At 36.3% G+C, this 17,980-nt stretch overlaps 1 protein-coding gene and 1 pseudogene across 1 annotated transcript in view; one reads left to right on the top strand and one right to left on the bottom strand.

The window, feature by feature from the left end:
- The window catches only part of RSPO2 (R-spondin 2), a 159,074-nt gene that overhangs the window by 93,345 nt on the left and 47,749 nt on the right, over nt 1-17,980 (bottom strand). The gene's annotated exons all lie outside the window — the stretch shown is intronic.
- Nucleotides 5,646-5,993, top strand: LOC106973370 (CDKN2AIP N-terminal-like protein; annotated as a pseudogene).

Here is a 17,980-nt window from a genome sequence, read left to right as displayed (position 1 = left end):
CCTTACCTCAGACCCAGTTTGAAATCTAGCTGCTTAACCATATTTATTCTGAGAAAATTCTGTCTACTCAGAACAAGAAGCAATGAAAAAGAGGAAAGTCAAAAAGGGTGGGTGGGGGGGGAAGAAAACGAACTTTGGAGAACCTAATACGTGACAAATTGCAGGCTACATGAAAGTAATGCTTATTACTCATAATTTCTGTTTATCAAAGTGAATAAACAGATCAGAGAGTTTAAGAAACCTTTCCAAGGTCATACAGTTTGTTTGTGACAAATTTGAATCCAGCTCTCACAAAAGCCATGCTTTTTCTTTCCCCATTAAGAGATATATGCATAGCACCTAGGGGAAAAAATGCATTCTAGCATAATTAAAACTGTGAGTTTTTCAAATTAGGCTGTGCCTTTTAATTTGCCCCCTGCGCTTTGCTCTGTTTTTAGCTGCAGCAAAATAACCAAAATTCCTTTTGATGATTAGTCACTAAGAGCACTATACTAATTCTTTCCTAACGTAAGTAGGAATATATTAAGTCTCATAAACCAACCAAATTAAGATGTCATTCAGAAAAACATTTCAGAATAACACTGCTGATACAACAGAAAGGAGAACAGGGAGAAACTGAGTTACAGGGTTCTCCTAGCAGAGGTTAAAGAGAATCTTCAGAATTATAAATGGCAAGTATTTCACTGTTTGGGCATACAGCAAAAGGCCAGCACTTCTTCAATAGGGATCTCTACTTAACAAGTTCAAAGAAGAAACAAAAAAACCTACCCAAACCATACAATTTCCTGCAAATGGGCCACTCTCCTGTCTTTGAAGACAGATGCTATCCTGGCTAAAGGGCCTTTGAAGTAACACAGCAAGCATACCTGTGTAATTAGAAAGGCTGGGGACACCATTCAAATGATCCAAAACTAGACTTTTAAGATGTGCTACAGTGGGGAGATATGGACTAACATTCTGATGCAGGAGAAACCTCTGTTCTAAACAGATTTGGAGACCAATTTGCCACTGCTTTCTGACCACAGTTCTCCTCCATTTCCTCCAGGCCTTGGAAGACAAAAACAAATTGCCTATTAATGAAAAACTAGAAATAGTGTTTGGTCACTCTCAAAAAGTGGCAAAACTATATATAGTATATGTATGTGTTTACAGACACAGATGTATAGATAGCCATAGACATGGATATATGCCTACATTTACAGATTATGTACAGACGTATGCATGTACTATTTTTTCTGAACCATTTCAGTAGTGATAGCAGACATTATGCTCTTTTATCTCTACATTTTTTCAGTGTTCACTACATATTTCCAAAAATAAGGGCATTGTCTTATATCAGCCATATTGATATAATACTATTTTCTAATCCACAGTCCATATTCAATTATTCCAATAACGTCATTTATATCTATTTTTCTCTTACACTAGAATCCCATCCAACTTTATGCACTGCATTAGACTGTCTTCTTTTTTAGTCTCCTTAATCTGGAACACCTCCTCTTTCATGAACTTGCATTTTGGAAGAGAATAGGTCAGTTATTTACAGAATGTTTACTTGGGTTTGTCTGATACTCCCCGATTGGCCACACATTCTTTGGATAATGTATGAAGTGATGTTGTGTCCTTTCTTGTGCATGCCAAGGAGCAACAAATGAATTTGGTTCCATTACTCATGATATTAACCTTGATCCCTTAGTTAAGATGTTATCTTCCAGGTTTCTATACTATAAAGTTATTACTTTCACCTCTGTAACAAGTAACTTTTGAAAAAATACAGTAAGATTGTATAAATATCCTGTTCCTCATAATTACGCACAATAGTTATGGTATTCTTTTTTATGCTTGCCTAAATCAACTATTACTCTGATGGTTCTCAAAGGTGATTTTCTAACTCCATCATTCCTTCTCCATCGATAAGGGAGAATTCAGTTGTTAGGAGGAGCTTCCCCTTCTCCCTCATTTGTCTGTTTTTATCAGTAGGGAACCATGGATTTTATTCAGTGGACTGTCATCTGTTACTGTATTTAATGCTCAACTTATCCTAGATTTGTTCAGTGAGAGCACTACAAGGTGCCATGGTTTTTAAATTTTATTTTATGTGCATGCCACCAAGTGTTTTGGGTAAACATGAAGATTTAATTTATCCTGGAATAGCTAAGAAATAGGTGGTAATAGGAGCTGGGTATTAAAGAGAAAGCAGAAGTTTGAGGAGGATATCCCAAAGAGAGAGAGAACAGTATGTATGAGATGTATGCACAGTGTTGGGGAATGCAAGAAAAAAAATGTTTAGTAGATCAGACAAATCTTGGCTTATTTTATTGACAATTTATCTTTCAGCCAACAGCAAAATCAACAAAAGGTGCCACTCAGTACTTAACTTGGATTCAAGGAAAAATGTGTTGAGAACACAGAAATTATTATGTTACTGGGGAGTTTATAATAGAATACAGAGACTGTGACCCTAGAAATATAATTGAAGACTTCAGGAATGTGTATTTTTTTTAAGTTTGAAAGGAAACAGTTTTGGATTTGCAGTCAATGTTTCTAAATTAGAATAGGGGTTAAGAGGATGTTTTCAAAATAAGAATCTACTTGTACAATCCCAAAGGGGGAAAAAATGAGTGACATTCTACAGAAATCAAATTGGTTTGATAGCAAGTTCCCCAATAAATTCAAACATTTCAAGCAACATATACAACAGTATGTACTCAGGAGAAAAATAATCACAAATGAAATGTAAAGGAGGTTAAAGTTTCTTAAGGTTTATGAATTTTTTTAGAGCAAAATTAACAAAAAGGAAAAGTTAAACCCAACTATTAAGATATGGGTAACATTACATGAAAGAGACAAATTTTTATTTTCTGTTTTCCTTTTTATAATTGTTAAAAATAAAGACCTTCAAAGTGAAGGAAAATCAAGTATGGCTTAGGAAAAAATTTTGAAAAATAAGATATGCAAGAAGATGTTAATGAATTTTATGTTTATATTCATTAATTTTGAGAAGTTAGTTTTTGAAAAAATGAAACAGGAATTTAAAGAAGAGAGTTTGATTTTCAGTAAACTGAACTTCAAAATCTCCAAATTCTGGGTGAGGTTTTAGGACATCAGAGTTGTAAACACTTTTGGTTTAGAACAATTATTATAAACATATCCTGGTATTTTTAAGTCACTAAGAATAAGTCATATCAAAACTAGGTTCATTATTTAAAAAATATATATATCATTCCCGTTTTCTCTCCCTGTTATATATCAATATCCCTATGCACACATAGATCTATGAATAGAAGTAAAGGCATGGAAATGCACACATATAGTTTTGATAAACTATTTGAAAGTAAGGACATCACAATACTTCAGGTGAAATTTAGCATACTCCTTCTGAGAATAAGGTCATTGTCTTATGTAATCATAATACCATTGCAGGACCTCAGCAATTTAACATGGGTAAAATATTACTAATAAGCTGTGAATATTCACATTTCCTCAACTATTCCAAAATTGTCCTGTTTTTCCCATCTATCCAGAAACCAATCAAATGTGCACTGCATTTGGTTTGTTTCCTGGGTCCTTTTAATTAGGAATACTTCATCCATTATTCTTTGTCCTTCTAGACATTGAGATCCTTTAGAGCTCAGGCCAGTTATCTTGTAGACAATCTTACAATATTGCATTTGAATGACTGTGGCCACATAATTAGATTAACCATTTTGCCCTCAATACAATAATTTTATTAAGGCAGGGATCATCACCATCCTAACACCATTAGGTGAAAGTTTATTGGGAAAAAATATTGCCCAGGAGATTACTTATTAATTCCAAAGGGGGAAGTATGCCTTTATTTCACAAGCAGACCAGAGTATACCTCATTAAAACTTACCACATTCAGGCCAGGGACCAAACACTGCCCACAACAGACAAGGAAAGCCGCTACAGACAACTGGCCTGAAGGGTAGAGTGGCCAGGACAAAAGAGCAGAGTGTACACAGCATACATTGCAGATACTCCTCAAATGCTAGACCCTGGGAACAGGGGACACTACACTGCGGGTCCTAAAGAACCTCTTCTTCAGAAGACCATTACCCTCAAGACCAGGAGACATAGCTGATTTTCCTAACACAGGAACAGACACTCAGATAAAATAAGATGGAGAAATTTGTCCCAAATGAAGGATTAGGACAAGGCCATAGCCAGAGACCTAAGTGAAAGAGAAATATGTAACATGCTTGATAGAGAATTTAAAGTAATTATCATAAAGATACTCAGTGGACTTAAGAGAAGATTAGAAGACATGAGTGAGACCCTTAACACAGAAATAAGGAATAACACAGAGATAAAGGGATCAATCTATAAAATGAGAACCAGGCATAATGGAATGAACAGCAGGCTGGAAGGAGCAAAGAAACAAATTAATAACCTAGAAGACAGAGTAATGAAGCTAAGCAAGGAGAAGAAAAAAAAGGCAAAACAAGAAGAGACTTAGGGAACTCAGTGACTCCAACTAATGTAATAACATTTGCATTATAGGAGCTGGAGAAGGGAGAGAAAAGGGGGCAAAAAATTTATTTGAAGAAATAATAGCTGAAAACTTTTCCTAATCTAGGGAAGGAAACAAATATCCAGATCCAGGAGACACAGAGAACGCCCAACAAAATCAACAAAACCAGATCCACACCAAGATATATTATAATTAAAATGGCAAAATATAGTAATAAAGACAAAATATTAAAAACAGCAGGCAGGACAAAAGAAGATAATTATGTACATGGGAAATTCCATAAGGCTATCAGGGGATTTTTCAGCAGAAACTTTCCAACCCAGAACGGAGTGGCATGATACATATAAAGTGCTGAATAGGAAATAGGTGCAGCAAAGAATATTCTATACAGTAAAGCTGTCATTCAGGATAGAAGGAGAGATAAAGAGTTTCTCAAACAAAAGCTAAAAGAGTTCATGACCACTAAACCAACCTTACATGAAATGTCAAAGGAGACTCTGAATGGAAAGGAAAAGACAATAAAAGTAAGCAAAGTGGGAAGCACAAAAGCAGTAAAAATAAGTAGATCTCTAAAAATCAGTCAAGGGATCCACTTGGATGATGGAAGGGTATGACACCATAAACCTAAAATGTGGAGTGGAAAGAAGAATGGGTTCAAACTTGAGCAACCATCAACTTAATCTAGACTGCAACATGCAGATGTTATATACAAGCCTAATGATAACCACAAATCAAAAAACAATGATATGCAAAAAATGAAGAGAAAGGAATCCAAATACATCACTAAAGAAAGCCCACAGAGAAGAGAACAAGAAACAGAGAAGAACTACAAAAACAATCATGAAACAAGAAACAAAATGGCAATAAATACATACCTATTAATAACTACTTTGAATGTAAATGGACTAAACGCTCCAATCGAAAGACAAAGGACGATAGAATGAGTAAAAATACAAGATCCATCTATATGCTGCCTATAAGATACTTATTTTAGACCTGAAGACACCTGCAGATTGAAAGTGAGGGGATGGAGAAACCTCCATCATGCAAATAGGAGTGAAAAGAAAGCCAGGGTAGCAATACCTAATATCAGACAAAGGAGACCTTAAAACAAAGACTGTAGGGGTACAGGCTTCAGTGGCAGAGGGCCATGTTGGGTAGTGAGGTGGCTGCTGTGGTGGAAGAGCTGGTTTTGGGGGTGTGGCAGGCAGCCAACTAAGAACAGTTTTGCTCCCACTCAAAGAGTGAGAAGAAATTGGAGGTTCACATGGAATTCATCCTGTGCCATTTGCCTGACTACTGCGACTCACCCAATGGCAGTGGCTGCTTGGCCCAGCTTCTGTCCCTCTCCATGGTGTAAGGCCAACTACCTCTTCCTGGGTTGCAGTTACAACAAAGACCTTTTAGACAAAGTGATGGAAATGGCTGCTGGATTTGAAGTGGAAGACCTGCCACAGTTTACTACAGAAGTGAATTAATGAAAAAGCATCAAAGCTAAGCCAAAAGATTCATCACATTTTCAACATCAGCAACAGGCTTAGGAAGGAGGCTGGGATGAATGTGACACTGACCACAGCAGCTCTCTTAAGATTCCTGATATTTCCAACATGTAGGAAAGAGACAGTTGGAATGACAGTCTTGTCTAGATTGGAATTTTAAAAGGTCTTGTGCTTCCAGTAGCCATCATTCTAAAAGTGTGCATGGATATTTATGTACTTGTAAATCATGTACTTTTTTATTTTCACTTTTTGAATGTCAAACTTTGTTAAAATTCCTATTTTTTATGGTGATATAATAATTGTGGGTAATGAATTTTACAATGTGGAGTTCCCCCCCCCAAAAAAAATTTTTAAATGTTTTATTATTTATTTTTGAGAGTGAGAGAGACAGAGCACAATCAGGGGAGGGGTAGAGGGAGAGGGAGACACAGAATCTGAAGTTGGCTCCAGGCTCTGAGCTGTCAGCACAGAGCCCAACGCAGGGCTCAAACTCAAGAATCGTGAGATCATGACCTGAGCCAAAGTTGGACGCTTAACCAAATGAGCCACCCAGGCACCCCAACATTTGCCATGACATGACTGGAGCTGGAGAATACAATTCTAAGTGAAGTAAGTCAAGGAAAGACAAATACCACATGATTTCACTCGTATGTAGAATATAAGCAACAGAAAAAAAAAATGATAAAGGGAAAAAAAGAGAAACAAGCCAAGAAACAAGCTCTTAACTGTAGAGAACTGATGGCTACCAGAGGGGAGGTGGGTAGGGGATGGGTAAAATAGGCAAAATAACTTTGTACTCGTTTTGATGAGCACTGGGTGGTTCATGGAATAGTTGAATCACTATACTGTACACCTGCAACTAATATAACACTGTATGTAACTATAGTGGTATTTAATTTTAAAAAAAGAAAAAAATAGACACAAAAATGTTAACATAGTTAATGCAAAGAGGTAAAATGAATCAATCTTCTTTATACTCTGCAGTACTTCATAAATGTCTTGGAATGAACATACTTTTTTAATAGGAACAATGCCATTTTGAAAATAAAAGGTAACAGCAATTATTCTGCCTTAAAATGTTTTAAAAATTATTTAAAGAATAAGTTGGTTTTTAAAAATAATTTTGGTACCAAATTACAATGGACCCCTTCAATTCATTTCTTAGGTTTTACTTATCCAGAGTTTCACATATGGAATCTAGAAAAAACAAATCCTTCATTTACACCAATGATTTACATGAAAGAACAAAGGAGGACACATGCCCTTTCAACCACATGCACTGAATGCGCATGCTCAGCCATGAAGAGGAACTAATTGGACAGGGAAGAGTTACTGTCTCTTTAAAAGACACATAAAATCCTAATTTGCTTAAAATACACACAGGAACCCAAAGGCCTTAATAGCCTTAATTACAATTTCCTCCAAGTAGAACATTTGTAAGCCTTAGATCCCTTTACCAAGTTTATTGCCAATAATTAGGCAAAATACACAGAACTGAAAGTGTGTGCATGTGTGTGTGCTTAAGTTTAATAGAATCAAGAAACATTTGTGTCATTTGGTCACAATTTTCAATACAGAATGCAAATAGAAAAGGAAGAGAGATGGAAGAATTCACAATAGGTAAAAAAAAAAAAAAAGGAAAAAAGTATTTCTAGATTAGCTCAACATCTAAATAGAGCATTTGGATCTTGTCCATTCAAATTATTTGTTTTATGTGTTCCTTAAACTTTCCAAAAACATATTTTGAGAGACAGCTGAGACCAAGATTGGTTTTGAAAACTGCAGAGCTATATGAGCAAGTAACACTTGAAAGCCTTGTTTGCAAAATGTGGTTCTCAGCCCTGTAGCAGCAGCATCACCTGGAGGCAGAATCTCAGGCCTCACTCCACACCTGGTGAACTGAAATCATTTTGAAACACGGTCCCTGGTTGATTCTGCACATTGCTTTAAGGCATTCAGATCAAGGTTCTGAATGTAATACCCCCCTCCTCCCACCAAAAAAGTATTAAGGAAAATAAATCTCTGTACCTGAAAGCACTAAAATTATCTTTGTGCATCCCTATACATAGATTAAAATTGATTCAAAGGGGAATCTTATAGATATGTCTATCAGGAAAGCCAAAAGTCAAAAATGAAGTAGAATCTATTTTATTCTCTCAATATTAAACTGCAATTGAAAATGTGTTGCTGTGCAAGAGAAAGGGTAGAAGATGTATTTCCCAGGGTTATTAGTTGATCATATTCAATCTACAGTATGGGAAATTACTAGGTCATAAAGTACAATCATAGTCAAGTACAGGCTACATAATAAAAATATCTTCCAAAGAATTGAAAAATAAGCTTTAGGAGTACACTAAATGATGGAAAACAAACAAAAATTAGGCAGTTTAAAATTAAGGTTTTCAAGTTTTCATTCATTGAAATTTACCACTCTCATATTGGAATTTACCCTAAATTTACAACCCACACAGATCTGGCACCGATCAGAGTCTAATGGGTCTTGCCACATTGGATCAGACTCATGATCCTTCCTGTCCAGGATTCTGATGATGGCACCAGGGGACATGCTGTGGGGAGAATGGCTGTTCTTTGATGTCAACCTCAAAGGTTAGGAGTGTACCCAAAACATCCTAGTTCCCTGTAATAACCCATTATGAATCTGTAATCCACAAATTTAGTTAAATCATTTTTGAGGTTATTTATATTTTCCACCCCTACTTCCTCTTAGAGTAATCAGTTCCATAAGTTTATAACTAGTTGGGTAAGGTGATATTTTATAGTGCCACTGCTCACCCCATCTTGGAATAAAGTAGTGTTCTTACCATCGATACTATTCATATCCGTGCCATCAAAAAAACATGGCCATCTCTCTCCCCAACACTTGTGTCTATAGATTCCTATTGTTCTTCTTTACTCCCCATGGATAGGTACTATGTATATTGACCTTTTTATAATCTTTCTTGTATCTTCTCCAATTTCATGATAGATCTTTGGTAGGGATTATCAGTCCATAACAAGGAATGGGTATGCTATTCATTTGTTTAAAGATAAGAGAATGCTCTCTACCTAATTTCAAAATTCATTTCCTGATGATTTAAAACCTCAAAATTCTCAGGGATCTTGTAAACCCTCAATACTAATAACTTCAATATAAACTAGAAACTTCATATCCCACACTTAATCACCTTTTTTTGTTTTTTGTTTTTGTTTTGTTTTTGCCTTTATCCTTATATTTTTCCGCCACTGTGAACATAAATTCATCTGCCTGTTCCTATTGTCTGTATGCTCAGGTAAGCTCAAGAGCTTGCCCTAAGTTTTTCCCATTGGCTTGGCCTTCTACTACCTGGTAGAGATCAATGTTGATAGCCAAAAATAGAATCTGTATATGCTTATAAATTAGTAAGCTAATTTATAACTACACTGATCAATCTTTAGGATGCCCAGTTTGTTACATATTTCCTTTGTAGAAAAATGCCCCATTAAACCTGTGATTCCTAGGCCTAAATTAGTTTGTGAACCCTAATAGAAGCCTAAGTACCCTCTTCAATTATATGGTAACAGTGGGTTTTTAGACATAAAATTACATCACTCTTTTCTGATATACATACATATTTAAATTCTTCAGTGTGACTAATAACTGAGCATGATTAGTCTTAGAAAAAAGAAAACATTATTCTCCCCAGATTACTTAGATGTCCGTGGTACTATTTCACATTCTAAAAATAAAAAACCAAGTGACATCACCCATGAGTGTATTACAAGGACTACCTTGAGAAATTTTTTACTCTCTACAATCTGAACCCATGTGGTAAAGTAACAAGAACTTCAATCACAAAGATTTTCCCCTTGACCACACTTGTCAGGCTCCTGTTCCTCTTCTTTTTGAGTAGGCCTTGACCTTGGACCTGACCTTGCTGGGCCTGCATAGGCCAATAGTGGCAAGAATCCTGCTAAGTGAGTTTAGAGAGAATCCTCCTCAATTCTTGATGTCTGATCACATTCCTCATCCTCCACCCTTACTATCTGATCACTTTGGCCTACCTTTATCAATAATCCTTTAAGTTAGCAAGAATATCGCCCTACACTCAGTATTTCCTTTTACTAAGTTTGTCCCCATGACCCTCTCCCCACCCTAATCCTTGACTGTAAATCTCCATTTCTTTCCTGGTTGTATTCAGAATTGCACCCAGTTCTATACCAAAGTCTCTTTTCTTCAGTTGCAGTGATTCCTGAATACAATATGCTTTTACAACTATAACTATTGTCCAGCTCTAGTTCTCTTTGACAACCACAAACCAACTGTCAGCATCCATAAAACTTTTGAAGGTGAGGCTACAGAAAAAAGGAAATGTACTCTTCTAGAGAAGCATATTCTCCTAACTTCCACCACCCACTTGGGTGCAGAAGAACTGGAGAGGAAATTAAGAGAGTTAGAAAGGAAGGTCCATCCTGAGGCTGAAATCTGAGAGTTAGGAGATGACTAAAGAAGATCTCCAAGAAGTGTCCAAAAACATCTATAAGTGTCATCTATAGAGCAGGATAAAGATATTTTCTGACAGGTAGGTCTCAAAAATATATATCCTTTGTATTCTTTCTCAGTAAGTTACTGAAGAATATGCTCCACAGAGAATTAAAAATTAAAAAAAAAAAAAAAGATGGACGGAATCCAGGAAACAAGGCATCAAACACAAGTTAGAGACAAAAGGAATCCCCAAGATGATGGTGAAGGAAAATGGCAGGATGAGATCTATGAAGGAGGCGGTAGGGCAATCAGTCCAGATTGCAGGAGATCAAACTCTGCAAGAAGTTTCCTCCAAAGGTTACAATTAATAAAATAATTATCTTCTCACACTCTAGGAAGAAATTTAGGGAGACCAAAGAAAGTTTATAGTTGAATTAAGGATGTCTGTATAGAATAGAAACCATCTCCAGAGAAAACAAGTAACACAGGGTAGGAAATGCAAAAATATATATGCACTATGTAACTCAGCTGTGCTTGCATGGTTATAGGAATAGAAACACAAGGTATTCATCCTTCCAAAACTATCCTCTAACTCTACTGGGAGGATGGGGAGCGGTAGCATACTTGTGTACAGTGAGGAAGGAACGTAGTGAGAGTAGGCTAAATCCTTATCTCCCAGAGGGGAAACTGAATACATAATGCTTGAAACTAAAAAGTAGAGGAGGAGTAATAAAAGCATATTATAAAGAGTTATGAACATAAATACCCAAGATTCTAGAAGAGTTCAAAGTATGGAATGACTAAGTCATGGGGATAAAGGTACAGTATAGGAATATAGACAATGGTATTGTAATAGGGTTGCAGAGTGACAGATGGTAGCTATACTTATGGTGAGCACAGTGTAACAGGTCACGCTGTCGAATCAAATCACGAACTTCCACACGTGAAACTAACATAATATTATGTGTCAACTATACTTTAATAAAAAATCAAAAGAGTTGAAAGTACTTGGGGAAAAGGAGGCAGGAGGGCATTGGGACAAGGACAGTTTTTCAAAAGAAGCCTGTTCGAATTATTGGACTCCAAACTGTATCTTGTGTATAACTTTGATTAAAAACAAAATATTAAGACAAAAAAATCTGCTTATTCTTATATTTGTAATGAATGATTTATCCATACTTAGGAAATTCTATTTTATAGAATGAAGTTAGAAGAAATTTCAAACTAACGATTCCATTACACAGCATTTACAAATTTAGAGAGAAATATGTAGCCGAATGTTAAAATACTACAATATAAGTCCAGATATTTTCTAATTGCTACCAATTATAAAAGTAACAAAAAAGCCTTTAGAATCTAAGGGCTCATTCTAAAGTATCTTGCTTCATTCAGCAATTGAAGAAAACTTAATTTTTTTGACGTAGAGGAAAACAAAATATAATTTGCTATAATGTTTGTATTTAATGCATTGTGGATAAAGTTATAGCCTGAATTCATACTTGTATTTTCTTAATAAAAGGGGACTTCACTTACACTTCACTTCAATCTTAGCAGAAAACGAGAGTCTCAAGACCAACAAACAGTTCAACCTTATTTCATGATGAGACTCTTTTGGGGTGGTAAATGAGCTCTTTTATTTTCCTTGAGGGGGAAATGAGGGCATCAGTCATCTAAGTTACTGTGATGCATTTTTTAAGTTTATGAGAGAGAGCTCGTGCACAAGTAGGGTAAGGGCAGAGAGAGAATCCCAAGCAGGCCCCTCGCTCTCAGGGCAATGCCCCACATAGGGCTCCACCACACCAACCAGGAGATCATGACCTGAGCTGAAATCAAGAATTGGACTCGTAACCAACAGAGCCACCCAAACACCCATCATGATACATTCTTATATCAAATATTGAGTTTACAAGGAACGAATGCCTATATTAATGATACATGGCATTTGTTATAAATCCTTCTCACACTGTGGCATATTAACCAATATTTCCCAAATTTCCCTTAGGTCAACATTAGAGACCTCAAACGGCCAACCAAATTAACTAGGACCACATCAAACAAAACCAGGCCACACAGAAGTACTTTCCTACACAAGAGACAAAACAATACATGTATGATTTCAACAGTTTCTCAAGCTGTTCCAGTGTTGGCTGAAACTTATAACTTTCCAGACTTCGCAAAAATACAGATATTATCCAGGCCTGAGGAGTTTCATATTCAGTAAGAATTAAATCTCTTTGTTCCTCTTTGCCAAGACGTCTCAAAGTCTTAAATGAGAATGGGAAAGGGGGTAGGGAAATGATAGAAAATCCAGATAAAGCATTAAAAATAAATTCATGTATCACCAAATGTGAAGATTTTTTCCCGTAAAACATGAAGAATCTAAAACCACCAGCACCCTGAATTTCATGCCTTCACGATCGATTAGAGAACTTGGTTTTTATGTTTAACAATTCCTACTTTAAAAAAACAGACTTCATGCCAGTCCAAGTATTGCACATCTTAATGCATATGTTTAAAATAGTTTTGAAAACTGATGTATGGTGGTATATACACTTAAATAAGTGTAGCCAATGAAATATAGATTATTTTAAATATAAATACAAGAGAAGGATCAACTTAATACAAGATTTATTATTTCTGGTCACTGAACCTCATAGTCACTAATATTTTCAAGTCTAACAAAAGGAATACAACTCACAATGTTATAGTGAGCTACCTGGCACTGAGTCTTGTTACTAATAAAATACTACCCTTACCAACTTTTATTTTTATTGGATCTTCTGCAAAGCTGACCCACACTCCATGGTAGCCTTTTCCTTTTGTGGGCTTCCCTCAACCTTTGGGTCTGAGCCACACTGGAGTCACATGGTCATGTGCTTTTAAACTTCCCTTTGAGAGTTTCTATTTTTCACACTGTTCATTCAAATCAAGCTGGTGAGAAAGACCACAATCACCTCCTTTTATTAACTTTTTGTTATTCTTTGTGATAATGACAATATCAGTCTTAGGAAGCGCTAAAGCACTTGCCAATTGAGTGCATGTTAAGGATATGACAGCCACATTTTTTTTTCCTTGCAAATATAGTAATCCCCTATTGGTATGTAATGTTCTTCCCAAGATTTCTTTAAAAGAATAGATTTTGGTGCCTTTTAGTACTAGTGATAGGAAGACTAATAGGTAACTTACCTTACCAGGTGTCAGACATTACTCGTTGCCTACCATTCTTTCAGGATCCCACTTTTCTTCAAGGAGACAATAGGAGGCATTGATTGCATGGCACTCCAGGCAAGGGACAAGGGTTTATGTCTGCTGGGGCTCTCTCATTTTTTATAAGAAACCAATAACTTTTCTGGAAGCTCTATCCAAGAGACTTCTGCTTATAGGTCAGAGACCAACACCTTACATCCATCCTGAACTTCCATCCCTCACCACAGTTAGTTGCCAACACCTAAAATCTTCACTCTCCAATCCCCTTCAGTCTCTCTCCCGCATTTTTATGACCATATTTCTCACTGCAGAACTTGGGCTTTCCACACGTCTACACACTTTCATGCTTCCAACTCTCCCTTCCATCTGGTCTTTCCTGTAACTATGCTTCAAGAGGGATTTAAGAATTCAATACAAGTATTACCACTTCCCTTGTTTAAAAGTTCACTATAGTCTCCATTACTCCAAAACCAAGCCCACCCAGTCTTATCTCCAAGCTAGATTTCATCCCTCCACAAAACACCAGCCCTAAATTCTTGGGGTTCTGTTTTCACTCGTCACCATTAATCCCTAGAATACCTCACCCCTATTTGACCTTATTTTTCTAGTTACTTAATATGCCTAATTCAAGGCTCTTATATGGCTCTATTTCATTCATTTAGTCATTCAACAATTATGATGTCTGTAGTATATAGAACATAAGGAATAATGATAAGTAAATGACACCATTTCCTAACTTAAAAAGGAATATGCAACCCCCTCCAGGAAGCTGCCTCTGATATTCTTTAACCACTTTGAAGGGCTAAAGGGTCACTGTAATATGCCCCTGAGACATGCTAGAGTATCTTCTATTTCTATATTTGTTACATTATGATGAAACTACCCAGCTGTCTCTCCCAGTAGAAGAAAAGTTCTTCAAAGGCAAATATCACCTCCTGTATATTTTGATGTGCCCAGAGTCTACCTCAGTGCTTCACATCTAGTATAGATGTTTGCTATTAGTTCAGAATATATTGCTAAAACACAGCACCTTTCAACTAACAAGCTGTAACATACATACCTTTTACTTGGCTTGTTAGAAAATAAGGCTCCTAGTTTCCAGGAGCCAACAGTCTAATTTAACAAGATATTTATTCCAGATAAGCCAAATTTAGTGCAACATTAAATAATAAAGGGAAAAATCTCTAAAGTTTTATCTCAATCATTTTAAACAATTTTATGACAATGTTTTATATATTTGAAAGGCTAATCAATTGTATCTCTTTGCCAAACAAATCATTAACCAATGTACTGAGACAGTCTGACTCACTGAGATATATAAATAAACTTTTTCTCCCCAAACCTGCCCCTTCTGCTATCCTGAGTTTTCGCTTTCTAGTCAAGTATCAGCTCTCTAGGTATTGAACATAGTCCATAAATGAAAGTCAGTCAAAATTTATTATAGTTCTTTCAGATATGAAGCCCAGTTCTTTTTACTTTAAAACATCAACTTGAATTGAATGCAAAGTCATTCCTCCCCTCCCCACACATAAGTAGGAAAAATCTAATTCTGCAACAGCTTGGAGTACACAGAGTTTGGATCCATTAAGTCCTCAGTGTGCTACAGAGAGAAAAGAGCTGTATCTTCCACTTACAGGGCAGGGTTCTAGCCCTTTCCCTGGTTGGTCTTAATGGCCTTGGGAAGAAAAGTGATGACTTCATCACTATTATCAAAAAGCAGTCTGTTGTGGAGGGGTTAATACCCATGCCAACTTCCCTTCGCTTGGGTGCTCCCTTTACAGATCACACCACATTTTCCAGCTAACACTGCATTCACACTGTATCCTCCAATCCAAGAGTTAGCCAGCCCCATCCTTACCATGTACAAAGGTTCTGTCAAGACCATAGCCCCTAACCTCACCCACCCTGTAATCCAACACACAGGTTCTGTCTCCAGCGCCTTCTAGAGGAAGTTCCATCTCTATCTCCTTTCTCTTCTTTAGGCAGCACACAGGGAAAGCAGCTGTGTACCACCTAAGCAGATTTCCCACACCGGCAGGAAAAGGCTCTCCCCTTTCTGTCCATAGCAACTCAATTTCAAAGTGGTTTTCTTCAAGTTCCTACCTTGGCCTTTGGGGAGAAGAAACACTTCATCTTCATTCCCAAGCTCCCAAATGTGTATGACAGTTTGTGTGTGCAAGGATGTAAACCCATACAAAGAATCAGAAATTGATATAAAATAACAGTAGTTGTGCCTAGAGAACGGTAATGAATGGGGACATGCTTTTCATGAAGCTGTATTTGTGTATAATGAGCATAACTACAATGAGAGGTAGAGAAAGATGGAGAGAGGAAATAAGGGAGGTAGACTGATTCCTTATAATGAAATGATTCCATCATCAAGTTTTCAGAGGCTTAGCACTCATATTACTGTTTAGTAATTTACTCTTCAGAAATAGTGAGAAGAGATTCTCTTCAACATTAGTGCAGAGGAACAAAATTATATCACTTTAATCAAATGCAGAAAATTCAGAATAGAAAAAAAAATCCTAGTACTTAAGCATCCCTGAGGAACACGCCACATTGCCCCCAGAGCCCATTCTAAAAACGAAGCTTAGAAAACACCAGCTTCTGGTTAAAGTCAATCAACCCACAAACAACAGAGTCTTTGTCAAGGAAGCCTGAGTTCAAGTGCATGAGGATCAGATAAAACACAACACATGGCATCTGAACTAAAATGATATGCTTTGATTTTAGATTAAAAGTTAAGAAACCAGCAGAATGCAAACACTTAAGAGAAAGGATGTACAAATAAAATTAAGATTGGCTTCCTCTTAGGTGGTGACAGTTGAACAGAAAAGTGGCAATATTAAAGGTGTCGCAGAACAGTCCTATAAACATTTTTTATCCGTAAATCCACAATATATATGGTTCCATTTAATAGGACGTTGTGTTACAGCCACAGATAGATATTCATAACCAAGTGTTTAGAAAATGCATTGTTTAGGAGACTATCTATATTAAAAAAAAAACTATTAATTTGGAAAGGCACATGGCCCTGCAACTGGTCTTTAAGGCCTGTATCCTATACAGGGAGGAGGAAGTGGTCGATGGAAGGAGTTATGTAGGGCTGTGTCTCAATTACGGCTGTAAAACCAGTTACCCAAATTCTTTTAGAACCTCTCGTTAGAAGCTACTCAGATTACCCAAGATAATAAAAAGCCAGGAAGCATAGGGCTCTTTTGACCACACATTAAACATGAATTAAGTTACTGAAATTTCATGGTGGATGGCCCCAATATGATATGTTGCTGTGTTTAAAGGTAGGAGAATTTAACGATTTTATGCACTGAGGATACTTCTGAAGAAAACACGTTGACACATACTTAACTCCAAATTTCTCTCCAAACTTGGAGAAAACTTGGATTAAGTTGCCTCAATAAAATAAAAATTATACTAATCTGAAGACATGCACAGGGTTATTCTTTGCATCAGTTTTCTCCCGTGCAACATTCTTCTCGAGGTTAGAAAGAGACTTCAAAATATGGAAAGAGAGAATACTAGAATGAATCCTGCAGTGTTGGATTAGAATTGGAAGCCATGACATAATGAAGTCATTTTTAACATGTACATATATGTATATGAATACATGTGTGTATACACAAATATACATGTATATAGTTCCTAGTTTTGTTTGCTTAGAAGCAATCTAAACCCCCATACACAGGAAAGTAAATGAATAAATTATGATATATCCACACAAGGTACAATGCAGCCATAAAAAATAATGAGGAAGATCTGTAAATGGATAGGATTTCCAGGATATATGGTTAGGTTAAAAAAAACCACAATAAAAAAATCTAATGTATATTACTGTTGATAGCTGGGTAAAAATGGGAAATAAGATGAATAAACCTGAAACTTGTCAGATTGGTTACCTGTAGTCAGCAAGTGAAATGGAGTGGAAACAGGCTAGAAAGGATAGGGTGTACCAAGTACATACACCTCTTTTGTATTGATCTGACCTTCAGAATCATGGGAATATTTGACATCCTTAAAAAATGAAAACAACAAGGATAGGGAAGAGGAAACCACCCATTACCCTCCCCCACAAAAATAACAAAACCAGAAACAAATCAATCTAACTGAAATTCAAATGAATAATAGAACCATACTGAGGTGGGAGGGGAACTCAAGTAATTTTTGAACACAGTATTTTTACTACATTTCCTTAAGCTAAAGAGAACTCTACATCAATACTGAGTCTTAGTACATTTGTTTTGCATTTTATGTATTTTAGCATTTCTAAAAGTACCCTATTTTAGAATTGAGCAAATA

Source organism: Acinonyx jubatus, chromosome F2 (assembly GCF_027475565.1).
Source record: "Acinonyx jubatus isolate Ajub_Pintada_27869175 chromosome F2, VMU_Ajub_asm_v1.0, whole genome shotgun sequence".
NCBI classification, from domain to species: Eukaryota; Metazoa; Chordata; class Mammalia; order Carnivora; family Felidae; genus Acinonyx; species Acinonyx jubatus.
The sequence above is the reverse complement of the archived record's forward strand: the minus strand, read 5'-3'. Positions and strand labels throughout refer to the sequence as shown.